This window comes from Pseudorca crassidens, chromosome 3 (genome assembly GCF_039906515.1).
Source record: "Pseudorca crassidens isolate mPseCra1 chromosome 3, mPseCra1.hap1, whole genome shotgun sequence".
Taxonomy (NCBI): Eukaryota; Metazoa; Chordata; class Mammalia; order Artiodactyla; family Delphinidae; genus Pseudorca; species Pseudorca crassidens.
In genome coordinates, this window is record NC_090298.1 from 64,709,453 (window position 1) to 64,720,079 (window position 10,627).

Consider the following 10,627-nt stretch of genomic DNA (forward strand, 5'->3'; position numbering starts at 1 on the left):
CTATCGTATACATAACCATCTCACAGTAAAGTTTTCAGGTGAATTAGTTTCTCTTTTCACCTACTGAAATTTTTCACTGAACTTCTCCCAATGAAATCCTCCCACATTCTAAAGCAGTGTTTATCTCTGACTGAAAAATCACAAACCTTTATTAAATTCAGATACCTTTTGAGGGTGTAGGGCAAGCAGGGTGGAGAGGCATTTCCCTGAGACCTGGACAGTGTTACTCATTAGAATGGATATTTAGGGTTAAGGATGGTGCCACGTCAGTGAGTGCCAGACCCCAAGAGTATCGCATGTATAGTTTAATAAAAATTTGGGTGGGCGTGCCTGTGTTACATGGAGCCCTTTAAAGTGCAGGACCAGGGCAGGGGGCCCCTTTTAATGTAAGGGCATTGTCACCTCATTGTTCCATGACATAGGGACAGAAGTCTAGGAAACAATGACAGGACTCTATGTGGGGTTTAATCCACTTTTAACCCCCCCACCACACACCCTCAACAACAGAACAATGATGAGGCTGCAAACCTACTGTTTAGTGATCATGTTCATTGTTTCCATTCATTCATGTATCAGATGCTGTTCTAGGCATAACAGTGAGCAAAGCAGTCAGAGTTCCTGCTCTCATAGAACTCACATGTTAGTGGGAGAAGACCAAAGATAAACACAAACTATAAGATAATTTATCACCAACGATAAACACATAAACTATAAGTAAGATAATTTATCATAGAAATAAGTGCTATGAAGAAAATAAAGCATGAAATGGGGCAGGGGCAGGGGTGGACAACTTTAGCTACAGGGGTCAGGGAAGAGCTCTCTGGGGAGGTGACTTTTTGGCCAAGACCCACAATAAGAGTAGGAGGCAGTAATGCAAACATTGAACACATTAGCTAACTGGATTTCCTGATATTAGAGGGTTAAGAAGAACCGCTTTTTAAACTTCAGCACTTGATGAACATCTTAAGTACTTAGGCCCACTATCTTGCTATCATCTGTAGTGCAACAAATATAAAATTTTTCATAATTCTGGATTTTCTACCACACCTTGATAATGCACAGAATATAAATGTAAAATTGTGATCAGACCAAATCTGACCTGAATTCAGAATATACCCTATAAAACACATCACTCAATAGAATTTTTATATCAGCTACCTTGCTGTTCTTTCTCAAATAGCAAAATAATAACAATTGTCTTTGTGATTTCTAATGTTTTTCTAGAACTGATCTTAATATGAAAGACTTGATTTCACTAGGTAAGTTTTTAAAAAGCTAAATCTATATAGAATAAAAATTTAGTCCTATACATGAGATTTTTGATTAAAGAATACTCAAAGTTCTAAGTTCTTAGTCAACCAATGCACCTCATAGACTGAAATGGAGCAAAACCTTAATATTTTTTAATTTGAAAAAAGGAAATTTACCAGCTGGTTTTAAAAGAAATATGCATGTATAATTTGGGATTTTTTTTTTAATATAAATTTATTTATTTATTGGCTGCGTTGGGTCTTTGTTGCTGTGCGCGGGCTTTCTCTAGTGGCGGCGAGCGGGGGCTACTTTCGTTGCGGCGTGTGGGCTTCTCATTGCAGTAGCTTCTCTTTGTTGCAGAGCACAGGCTCTAGGCACATGGGCTGCAGTAGTTGTGGCTCGCGGGCTTAGCTGCTCCACGGTATGTGGGATCTTCCCAGACCAGGGCTTGAACCCGTGTCCCCTGCATTGGCAGGTGGATTCTTAACCACTGCACCACCAGGGAAGTCCCTGGGATTTTTTTGTAAATGCTAAATATTTTTTTCACATAATAGAATCAACCTAAAATAATTTTCATTCAATAATTTCTAATTATAAAAGAGAATCATTAGACTTATTTAGTACTCTATTTATTTTTAGTACTTTATTGTTGCTTGTGCCAGACAGCATACGAAGTGATTTACATGCATCATTTCATGTAATTGTCACAAAACCTTGCATGGATTAGTATAAGGTAATACTAAGAATTCCTATTTTATATTTGAGAAAATAAGCACAAGTTAGGCACCTTGTCCAAAGTCACACACAGTGGGAAATTGTGGAGCCAGAAATGGAACCTGAGCAGCCTGACTTCAGAGTCAACTTAATGCTTGAGATTATGACAAGCTTCTAGATATTTTATACTGTTTTATTCTTTATAATATTGGCATGATTACATTCTTACATAATCTGAAATTTGCTTAATTCTTAGGAGTTTCTCCAGAAATTCATTATATTGAATTTTTAAAATATAATTATAACTGTATAATTTTTAATATACTTATATAATTATTTTATATAATATTATATACTTTTTTATAATATGAAACTTTATTCGAAAACATATCCCAAACTGCAAGACACAAGTACCATTGAAACAGGTAAATGTATACGTACGGAGAATGGTGAAACAGAATTTTCGCCTTTAAGAAGTCTTTATTGGGCTTCCGGTAAGATGGCGGAAGAGTAAGACGCGGAGATCACCTTCCTCCCCACAGATACACCAGAAATACATCTACACGTGGAACAACTCCTACGGAACACCTACTGAACGCTGGCAGAAGACTTCAGACCTCCCAAAAGGTAAGAAACCCCCCATGTACCTGGGTAGGGCAAAAGAAAAAAGAATAAACAGAGACAAAAGGGTAGGGACGGGACTTGCACCAGTGGGAGGGAGCTGTGAAGGAGGAAAGGTTTCCATACACTAGGAAGCCCCTTCGCGGGCGGAGACTGCGGGTGGCGGAGCGGGAAAGCTTCGGAGCCGCGGAGGAGAGCACAGTAACAGGGGTGCGGGGGGCAAAGCGGGGAGATTCCCGCACAGAGGATCGGTGCCGACCGGCGCTCACCAGCCCGAGAGGCTTGTCTGTTCACCCGCCGGGGCGGGCGGGGCTGGGAGCTGAGGCTCGGGTTTCGGGCGGAGGCAGGGAGAGGACTGGGGTTGGCGACGTGAACACAGCCTGCAGGGGGTTAGTGCACCATGGCTAGCCGGGAGGGAGTCCGGGGAAAAGTCTGGACCTGCCGAAGAGGCAAGAGACTTTTTCTTCCCTCTTTGTTTCCTGGTGCGCGAGGAGAGGGGATTAAGAGGGCTGCTTAAAGGAGCTCCAGAGACGGGCGCGAGCCGCGGCTAAAAGCGCGGACCGCAGAGACGGGCATGAGACGCTAAGGCTGCTGTTGCCGCCACCAAGAAGCCTGTGTGCGAGCACAGGTCACTATCCACACCCCCCTTCTGAAGAGCCTGTGCAGCCCGCCACTGCCAGGGTCCCGGGAACCAGGGACAACTCCCCCGGGAGAACGCACGGCGCGCCTCAGGCTGGTGCAACGTCACGCCGGCCTCTGCCGCTGCAGGCTCGCCCCGCACTCCGTGCACCTCCCTCCCCCTGGCCTGAGTGAGCCACAGCCGCCGAATCAGCTGCTCCTTTAACCCCATCCTGTCTGAGCAAAGAACAGACGCCCTACGGTGACCTACACGCAGAGGCGGGGCCAAATCCAAAGCTGAACCCCAGGAGCTGTGAGAACAAAGAAGAGAAAGGGAAATCTCTCCCAGCAGCCTCAGAAGCAGCGGATTAAAGCTCCACAATCAATTTGATGTACCCTGCATCTGTGAAATACATGAATAGACAACGAATCATCCCAAATTAAGGAGGTGGACTTTTTTCAGTTAAGGAGAGCAGGATTTATGATTTTTTCCCCTTTTCCTTTTTTTGTGAGTGTGTATGTGTATGCTTCTGTGTGAGATTTTGTCTGCATAGCTTTGCTTCCATCATTTGTCCGAGGGTTATATCCATCCGTTTTTTTAAAATTTTTTTCTTAATAATTACTGTTTATTTTACTTTATCTTCATTCTTTCTTTCCTTCCTTCCCTCCTTTAGACAACGAATCATCACAAATTGAGGAGGTGGACTTTGAGAGCAAGATTTATGATTTTTTCACCTTTTCTTCTTTTTGTGAGTGTGTATGTGTATGCTTCTATGTGAGATTTGTCTGTATAGCTTTGCTTCCACCATTTGTCCTAGGGCTCTATCCGTCCTTTTTTTTTTTTCTCTTAATTATTTTTTTATTTAAAAAACTTTATTATATTTTATCTTACTTTATTTTACTTTATCTTCTTTCTTTTTTTCCTTCCTTCCCTCCTTCCTTCCTTCCTCCCTCCCTCCCTCCTTCCCTCCCTCCTTTCTTTCTTTCTACTTCTACTAATTCTTTCTTTCTTTTTCTCCCTTTTATTCTGAGCGGTGTGGATGAAAGGCTCTTGGTGCTGCAGCTAGGAGTCAGTGCTGTGCCTCTGAGGTGGGAGAGCCAAATTCAAGACACTGGTCCACAAAAGACCTCCCAGCTCTGCATAATATCAAACGGTGAAAATCTCCCAGAGATCTCCATCTCAACACCAGCACCCAGCTTCACTCAACGACCAGCAAGCTACAGTGCTGAACATCCTATGCCAAACAACTAGAAAGACAGGAACACAACCCCACCTATTAGCAGAGAGGCTGCCTAAAATCATAATAAGTTCACAGACACCCCAAAACACACCACCAGACGTGGACCTGCCCACCAGAAAGACAAGATCCAGCCTCATCCACCAGAACACAGGCACTAGTCCCCTCCACCGGGAAGCCTACACAACCCACTGAACCAACCTTAGCCACTGGGGACAGACACGAAAAACAACGGGAACTATGAACCTGCAGCCTGCAAAAAGGAGACCCCAAACACAGTAGGATAAGCAAAATGAGAAGACAGAAAAACACAGAGCAGATAAAGGAGCAAGATAAAAACCCACCAGACCTAACAAATGGAGAGGAAATAGGCAGTCTACCTGAAAAAGAATTCAGAATAATGATAGTAAAGATGATCCAAAATCTTGGAAATAGCATAGACAAAATGCAAGAAACATTTAACAAGGACCTAGAAGAACTAAAGATGAAACAAACAATGATGAACAACACAATAAATGAAATGAAAAATACTCTAGATGGGATCAATAGCAGAATAACTGAGGCAGAAGAATGGATAAGTGACCTGGAAGATAAAATAGTAGAAATAATTACTGCAGAGCAGAATAAAGAAAAAAGAATGAAAAGAACCGAGGACAGTCTCAGAGACCTCTGGGACAACATTAAACGCACCAACATTCGAATTATAGGGGTTCCAGAAGAAGACGAGAAAAAGAAAGGGACTGAGAAAATATTTGAAGAGATTATAGTTGAAAACTTCCCTCATATGGGAAAGGAAATAGTTAATCAAGTCCAGGAAGCACAGAGAGTCCCATACAGGATAAATCCAAGAGAAATATGCCAAGACACATATTAATCAAACTGTCAAAAATTAAATACAAAGAAAACATATTAAAAGCAGCACGGGAAAAACAACAAATAACACACAAGGGAATCCCCATAAGGTTAACAGCTGATCTTTCAGCAGAAACTCTGCAAGCCAGAAGGGACTGGCAGGACATATTGAAAGTGTTGAAGGAGAAAAACCTGCAACCAAGATTACTCTACCCAGCAAGGATCTCATTCAGATTTGATGGAGAACTTAAAACCGTTACAGACAAGCAAAAGCTGAGAGAGTTCAGCACCACCAAACCAGCTCTACAACAACTGCTAAAGGAACTTCTCTAGGCAAGAAACACAAGAGAAGGAAAAGACCTACAATAAGGAACCAAAAACAATTAAGAAAATGGGATTAGGAACATACATATTGATAATTACCTTAAATGTAAATGGACTAAATGCTCCCACCAAAAGACACAGATTGGCTGAATGGATACAAAAACAAGACCCATATATTTGCTGTCTACAAGAGACCCACTTCAGACCTAGGGACACATACAGACTGAAAGTAAGGGGATAGAAAAAGATATTTCATGCAAATGGAAACCAAAAAAAAGCTGGAGTAGCAATTCTCATATCAGACAAAATAGACTTTAAAATAAAGACTATTAGAAGAGACAAAGAAGGACACTACATAATGATCAAGGCATTGATCCAAGAAGAAGATATAACAATTGTAAATATTTATGCACCCAACATAGGAGCACCTCAATACATAAGGCAAATACTAACAGCCATAAAAGGGGAAATCGACAGTAACACATTCATAGTAGGGGACTTTAACTCCCCACTTTCACCAATGGACAGATCATCCAAAATGAAAATAAATAAGGAAACACAAGCTTTAAATGATACATTAAACAAGATGGGCTTAATTGATATTTATAGGACATTCCATCCAAAAACAACAGAATACACATTTTTCTCAAGTGCTCATGGAACATTCTCCAGGATAGATCATATCTTGGGTCACAAATCAAGCCTTGGTAAATTTAAGAATATCGAGATTGTATCAAGTATCTTCTCCAACCACAACACTATGAGACTAGATATCAATTACAGGAAAAGATCTGTAAAAAATACAAACACATGGAGGCTAAACAATACACTACTTAATAACGAAGTGATCACTGAAGAAATCAAAGGGGAAATTAAAAAATACCTAGAAACAAATGACAATGGAGACATGACAACGCAAAATCTATGGGATGCAGCAAAAGCAGTTCTAAGAGGGAAGTTTATAGCAATACAATCTTACCTTAAGAAATGGGAAACATTTCGAATAAACAACCTAACCTTGCACCTAAAGCAATTAGAGAAAGAAGAACAACCCCCCCCCAAAGTTAGCAGAAGGAAAGATATCATAAAAATCAGATCAGAAATAAATGAAAAAGAAATGAAGGAAACGATAGCAAAGATCAATAAAACTAAAAGCTGGTTCTTTGAGAAGATAAACAAAATTGATAAACCATTAGCCAGACTCATCAAGAAAAAAAGGGAGAAGACTCTAATCAATAGAATTAGAAATGAAAAAAGAGAAGTAACAACTGACACTGCAGAAATACAAAAGATCTTCAGAGATTACTACAAGCAACTCTATGCCAATAAAATGGACAACCTGGAAGAAATGGACAAATTCTTAGAATTGCACAACCTGCCAAGACTGAATTAGGAAGAAAGAGAAAATATGAACAGATCAATCACAATCACTGAAATTGAAACTGTGATTAACAATCTTCCAACAAACAAAAGCCCAGGACAAGATGGCTTCACAGGCGAATTCTATCAAACATTTAGAGAAGAGCTAACACCTATCATTCTCAAACTCTTCTAAATTATAGCAGAGGGAGGAACACTCCCAAACTCATTCTACGAGGCCACCATCACCCTGATACCAAAACCAGACAAGGATATCACAAAAAAGAAAACTACAGGCCAATATCACTGATGAACATAGATGCAAAAATCCTCAACAAAATACTAGCAAACAGAATCCAACAGTACATTAAACGGATCATATGCCATGATCAAGTGGGGTTTATTCCAGGAATGCAAGGATTCTTCAATATACGCAAATCAATCAATGTGATACACCATATTAACAAACTGAAGGAGAAAAACCATATGATCATCTCAATAGATGCAGAGAAAGCTTTAGACAAAATTCAACACCCATTTATGATAAAAACCCTGCAGAAAGTAGGCATAGAGAGAACTTTCCTCAACATAATAAAGGCCATATATGACAAACCCACAGCCAACATCGTCCTCAATGGTGAAAAACTGAAAGCATTTCCACTAAGATCATGAACAAGACAAGGTTGCCCACTCTCACCACTCTTATTCAACCTAGTTTTGGAAGTTTTAGCCACAGCAATCAGAGAAGAAAAAGAAATAAAAGGAATCCAAATCAGAAAAGAAGAAGAAAAGCTGTGAGTGTTGGCAGGTGACATGATACTATACATAGAGAATCCTAAAGATGCTACCAGAAAACTGCCAGAGCTAATCAATGAATTTGGTAAAGTAGCAGGATTCAAAATTAATGCACAGAAATCTCTGGCATTCCTATACATTAATGATGAAAAATCTGAAAGTGAAATCAAAAAAACACTCCCACTTACCATTGCAACAAAAAGAATAAAATATCTAGGAATAAACCTACCTAAGGAGACAAAAGACCTGTATGCAGAAAATTATAAGACACTGATGAAAGAAATTAGAGATGATACCAATAGATGGAGAGATATACCATGTTCTTGGATTGGAAGAATCAACATTGTGAAAATGGCTCTACTACCCAAAGTAATCTACAGATTTAATGCAATCCCTATCAAACTACCACTGGCATTTTTCACAGAACTAGAACAAAAAATTTCACAATTTGTATGGAAACACAAAAGACCCCGAATAGCCAAAGCAATCTTGAGAACGAAAAACGGAGCTGGAGGAATCAGGCTCCCTGACTTGAGACTATACTACAAAGCTACAGTAATCAAGCCAGTATGGTACTGGCACAAGAACAGAAAGATAGATCAATGGAACAGGATAGAAAACCCAGAGATAAACCCATGCACATATGGTCACCTTATCTTTGATAAAGGAGGCAGGAATGTACAGTGGAGAAAAGACAGCCTCTTCAATAAGTGGTGCTGGGAAAACTGGACTGGTACATGTAAAAGTATGAAATTAGATCACTCCCTAACACCATACACAAAAATAAGCTCAAAATGGATTAAAGACCTAAATGTAAGGCCAGAAACTATCAAACTCTTAGAGGAAAACATAGGCAGGACACTCTATGACATAAATCACAGCAAAATCCTTTTTGACCCACCTCCTAGAGAAATGGAAATAAAAACAAAAATAAACAAGTGGAACCTAATGAAACTTCAAAGCTTTTGCACAGCAACGGAAACCATAAACAAGACCAAAAGACAACCCTCAGAATGGGAGAAAATATTTGCAAATGAAGCAACTGACAAAGGATTAATCTCCAACATTTATAAGCAGCTCATGCAGCTTAATAACAAAAAAACAAACAACCCAATCCAAAAATGGGCAGAAGACCTAAATAGACATTTCTCCAAAGAAGATATACAGACTGCCAACAAACACATGAAAGAATGCTCAACATCACTAATCATTAGAGAAATGCAAATCAAAACTACAATGAGATATCATCTCACACCAGTCAGAATGGCCACCATCAAAAAATCTACAAACAATAAATGCTGGAGAGGGTGTGGAGAAAAGGGAACACTCTTGCACTGTTGGTGGGAATGTTAGTTGATAGAGCCACTGTGGAGAACAGTGTGGAGGTTCCTTAAAAAACTACAAATAGAACTACCATATGACCCAGCAATCCCAATACTGGGCATATACCCTGAGAAAACCATAATTCAAAAAGAGTCATGTACCAGAATGTTCTTTGCAGCTCTATTTACAATATCCCGGAGATGGAAACAACCTAAGTGTCCATCATTGGATGAATGGATAAAGAAGACGTGGCACATATATACAATGGAATATTACTCAGCCATAAAAGGAACGAAATTGAGCTATTTGTAATGAGGTGAATAGACCTAGAGTCTGTCATACAGAGTGAAGTAAGTCAGAAAGAGAGAGACAAATACTGTATGCTAACACATATATATGGAATTTAAGAAAAAAATGTCATGAAGAACCTAGGGGTAAGACAGGAATAAAGACACAGACCTACTAGAGAATGGACTTGAGGATATGGGGAGGGGGAAGGGTAAGCTGTGACAAAGCGAGAGAGAGGCATGGTCATATATACACTACCAAACGTAAGGTAGATAGCTAGTGGGAAGCAGCCGCATAGCACAGGGAGATCAGCTTGGTGCTTTGTGACCGCCTGGAGGGGTGGGATAGGGAGGGTGGGAGGGAGGGAGACGCAAGAGGGAAGAGATATGGGAACATATGTATATGTATAACTGATTCATTTTGTTGTAAAGCAGAAACTAACACACCATTGTAAACCAATTATACTCCAATAAAGATGTTAAAAAAAAAGAAATCTTTATCAATTAAGACCCAATATAAAGATTTGTTTCAAAACAAATTACATATATTAACTCTAGCATAATTCTAAAAAATAGTCAAAGTAAAACACAAAACTATGTAAACTGTGAATTCAAGTACAAAAACAAGATATATGTACATTTGAATCTGTGCAGAGTGCTTCAAATTAATTGTAGTCTAATTCCAAACAGATTGCATAACAAGTCCACAACAAGTCATAGACTAATGAACAACGATTTCATAAAATGACTAAATGATTTATCTCCAAAATCTCCTGTATGATCTGGCAACTGCCACCTCTACCTCTTTCCTTACCTCTAAAATAAATCAGGTTCTGTCACATCTGATGTTAACCACTGCATGGCTTATTAGATTTTGGGCATTTTGATTGAAACTTTTTCATTAAATTTGCTTTCCTGTGACATCTTTCTTCATCAGTATGTCTTCTAAATTCTAAATATTTCAGGTACCAAAATCTCATTACTGCATGGTATAATTACGGTAGCTTCCTTCGTTCAAGTGGACATTTAGAGTTCTATTCAAATGAATGAAAAAGAAGAGCAGACAACTCCACATGAACAAGGTAACTTCATAAATATACTTCTTTATTCTTTAATACTCTTGAAATATTATTAGTAAGTAACTCCCCAGGTCAGAGTTTTAGAGCTTAGATATAGTAAAATCTCAGAATGTAGTCAAGGGAACAAAAGTTAGTCCTATAGAAATGTGGGTACATTTTAAAATTT